Source organism: Penaeus vannamei, chromosome 22 (assembly GCF_042767895.1).
Source record: "Penaeus vannamei isolate JL-2024 chromosome 22, ASM4276789v1, whole genome shotgun sequence".
NCBI classification, from domain to species: domain Eukaryota; kingdom Metazoa; phylum Arthropoda; class Malacostraca; order Decapoda; family Penaeidae; genus Penaeus; species Penaeus vannamei.
This window is the reverse complement of record NC_091570.1, coordinates 26,723,507-26,727,814: the sequence shown is the minus strand read 5'-3', so window position 1 is coordinate 26,727,814 and position 4,308 is coordinate 26,723,507. Positions and strand designations below refer to the sequence as shown.

The following is a 4,308-nucleotide window of genomic DNA, read 5'->3' as shown; positions in this document are numbered from 1 at the left end:
AGGTAGGTAAATAGGTGGGATTTGAATATATGAACATTTTAATGTGATTTAAGGACAAGTGAGGGAATGACTGGTCGCCAGCAAATGAACCGCTGAACAAAGGAATAAGAAGACAGATAAGATAATGAAAAACCTGGAGGGGCACAGGGATGAACAGACAGACATTGGGAATAAATGGACAAATAAGGGGAATGGATGGCACTGAAGCTCTCACTTTCCTTTTTCCCTTTCTTTCCAACTCCTTTTCCTACACTTCCTCAGTTTCATTCCCCACCTTTTCCACTTCCCTTCCTTACCCTTGCCTTCCTTAACTTCCACGCCTTTGCCTTTTCCCCCTGTTACTTCGCCTTTTCCTTCCAGCTGGACTTCCCTATGCCAGATTTTACGCTAACTAGACAAGTCTTCTTAAAATCTAGAATTAACTGGAATGGTGTCTACCATGCTTTTAATAGCATTGTTTGGCGAAATGTTTACAATGCTCCTTGTCCTGTTAAAGCTTTTAATTTGTTATTGTTGGACATCATAACGAAGTTTGTACCCAGCAAAACTCTGAAATCTCGTTCACATGATAAAGCATGGTTTAATGGACGGTGTCACCAGGCTTATAGGGACAAACATGCTGCCTACAATCTCTGGTCTGCTAACCGTACTCGTCTTTGTTAGGAGAATTATGTTGCCATGCGAAATACAGCAACTAATATTTATAAGGAGGCTAAATCTGAATACAATGCTCACTTGAAAGTTCTCTCACAAGCCTCACAGCCGCATAAATGGTGGTCAACACTAAAAACATCTCTGTTTGGTCTTGAGTCTTCCATTCCTCCTTTAATGAAACCTGATGGTAGTGTTACGTATAGTCCGTTTGAGAAAGCTACCTTGTTAGCAGATTGTTATATTTCAAAACAAAGTTTAGAAGATATTGAACTTCCTCCTTCATTTCACCCATTGCCATGCTTTAATTCATTTGCTTTCAGGTCCTCTGAAATCAAGTATCTGTTATCTGAACTCGATGAATATGGTGGAGTAGACCCTAATGGCTTGTTTCCTTTGATTTTAAAAAGACTAAATGGCCAATTAGCTCCTAAATTAGCCGTAATCTTACGCATTTTAGTTCGTAAAGGGTCATTTCCAGAGTGCAGGCGCTTTGGTAATGTTACCCCTATTCCCAAGGGCCCACTACAGTCTTCGCCTACTGAATATAGGCCCATTTCAATTACACCAATTCTATCCAAGGTTTTTGAACGTTTGCTGATCAAACGTCTTTCTGTACATTTGAGACCGTTTCTTCCAGAGACTCAGTTTGGATTTAGAAAGGGACTCGGCTGCAATGATGCATTGCTTATGTTGGTGCATGAAATGCAGTCTGTTTTAGGGTCATGAGTCAAGACTTATCTCGCTGGATTTTAGTGCAGCTTTTGACACTGTTAATCACAAGGGTTTGATATTCAAGTTACAGTCTTTTGGTGTAGGTGGTAATGCTTTAAGTATTTTAACTGAATTTTTAACTGGTAGGCGTGTTCATGTTGATGGTAGTTTTAGCTCGTATTCTCATGTATCTTCTGGGGTTCCTCAGGGTAATGTTCTTGGCCCTTTGCTCTTTATCTTATATACAAGCGATATGTGGTCTGGCATTACTAATAAAATGTTGGCATATGCTGATGATACTTTTCTCTATGCTGATATTCCTTCTCCGGCAACGAGGCAAATAGTAGCTGACAGTCTCACTGTAGACCTGATGATGATTCAATCGTGGTGCTCTCGGTGGGGCATGAAATTAAATCCTAATAAGTCTAAAGAAATGATTGTGAGTCGGTCTCGAACGCAGTTGCCTCAGCATCCAAGTCTGCTGATTAATGGAGTCTTAATCACTTCGGTGAATAACTTGAAGCTCTTAGGTGTAACCTTTGATTCAAAGCTTACATTTGAATTGCATATTAGGAACATGGCCCGGGCAATTTCATCAGTTAGGCATCATTCGCAAGTGCAAGAAAATCTATGAAGATGACAACATTACACGTAGGTGCTTATTTTCTTTTATTCTGCCTCATTTTGAGTATTGTTCTTCTGTGTGGTTATCTGCTGCAGACTCACACTTAAGACTACTTGATCGTTCTTTTAATTCCGTTACATTTCTCCTGTCTAACTTAAATTTGGACATTGGACATCGTAGAATTATTGGGGCTTTATCAGATTTATACAAGATTGTAACTGTTAATTCACATCCCCTCTATAAGTTTTTTTAGCTGATTTTTATCAATCTGCAAGAATTACAAGAAGTTCTATGACCCTCAATTCAAAGACATTTGATGTAAATCGATCGTCTACAAGTCAGTTTTCTAGATGCTTTTTTACTGCTATTTGTAGACTTTGGAATAGATTGCCTTCAGAGATTATAACTTCGACTCTTGATAAATTTAAAACGTCAGCTAACATGTTTTTCTTACGTAATTAGCTTTCTTTTTTCATTCTTTCTTAGCTGTATCTTGACCTGCAGTAACACCTTTGGTGGTATAAATCTCGATTTTTTCAGTGTGGCTCATTATACAGCTTAATATAATAATAATAATGATAATAATAATCCCATTGTCTTCTTCCCTTGCCTTACCCGTGGTCCGTCCTCCCCAAAGAATGAAGAAGGCGCTGCTGCAGTCCAGTGCCATCTTGGAGGCCTTTGGCAATGCCGAGACCAACCGCAGTGACAACTCTTCCCACTTTGGCAAGTACATGGATATCAACTTTGACTTCAAGGATGACCCCATTGGTGGCCACGTACAGAGTTACCTGCTGGAGAGGTCCCGTGTCGTCCTCCAGCAGCCAGGAGAAAGAAACTTCCACTCGTTCTATCAGGTATGGAACCCTTTTTTTTTTTTTTTTTGGGGGGGGGGGGGGCGTGTAAATCAGTTCATTTTGGGATTTCATATTGAATTGAGACATCTTTTTAATTCAAGTAGTATCTTTGTGCTTATGGTAGTGCTAGTGGTAGTGATGATCCTAGTTTGCCTGTTATCTATTTCCCTTTCTCCCCTGCAAACCGCCATGACCATCCTCTTCCTTGTCTCACTTACCCTTTCTCATGGCACTTCCATTTTCCCTTAGGTCCTGTTCGGTGCGATGGACTCCGACCTCTCCAAACTGAAGCAGAAGCGTGACGTGAAGGCCTTCCACTGCATCCACCAGGGGGGTCGCCCAGAGGGGACTCCAGTGCAGACAGGGTGGACTCTAAGGTACGCCATGCAGCTCTCAAGGCCCTGGGGTTCACGCCAGAGCAGACCGATGCTGTCTGGAGGATCGTCAGCGCCCTCCTGCGCCTGGTAGGGTGGAGGGCTGTTGTGGGATTGGCCTCCTGTTGCTGTTATTACTGTTTTTATTTATTATTGTAATAGTAAAAGTTATAATTGGTGCTATTGATGTCATTATTTATTTCTTATGATTTTGTTGTCATTGTTATTGCTTTTGTTATTTTTATTACCATTATTATTATTATTATCATTACTATTACTGTTATTTTTATTTGTTGTTTTTTTGTTATATTATTATTATTATTATCTCATTTTTTCCTTTCTTTCTCTGATGTTTTATTTTTCTTATTTTCATTTTCTTTTCCTTTTTATGTGCGCATGAGTGTGTATTCTCATTTTCTTTCTTTTTTTCTTATTCCCATTCCCGTTTTCCTTGTCAGTCTCACTCCCACTCTCGCACTGTTTCTGTCTTCTCCCTTCCCCTCCCCTCCTCTTTCCTTCCACTTCCCTCTACCTCTATGCAGTTGTTAATTTAGATATTGTTATATTTTCCTTGGCTATTTTTAGATAAAATTACTCATGCTCCGGATTAGGAATTTCACCAGCTGTCCATTCCCTCATAACTTCATTAGTTGACATTAACAACATGAACAATTTCCACAAAATAGGTGAGTGGGATCAGTGTGAGCCCAGGACAGGACCAGCTGGTGATCATTCCCTTGCGAGGAAGCAACGATTTTGTGGTTTCCCTGATGTCCCAGTCAAATGCCAACAGGGTGGGAGAGCTCACAGGACTCCTCCTCCGGCATTGCCAGCTGTGAGTTGCTGTCATAGTCCTTTCATTGCATTTTCCATGTCATGCCGTGCAGTCCCGTTACCTAAGGGCCTAGGTAGACTAAGGTTTGCGAGTGTTGCTGATCAATCATTTTTGAAAAAAGAAATCCTCAAGTTGATCAGTCATTCTTGCAGGTGCTCATTTTATTTTGATCGGTTATTCTAATAGGGAACTTGCAGTGTTTTAGTGTTGATGACCGAGTGATGTTCATTCGTAGTCGCCTAAGCTGGACTC

The 4,308-nt window shown here is 40.5% G+C and overlaps 1 pseudogene; it reads left to right on the top strand.

Annotated features, from left to right (window-relative positions):
* The first annotated feature begins 2,566 nt into the window (after positions 1–2,566).
* Positions 2,567–3,862, top strand: LOC138865745 (unconventional myosin-Id-like; annotated as a pseudogene).
* The last annotated feature ends 446 nt before the right edge of the window (positions 3,863–4,308 follow it).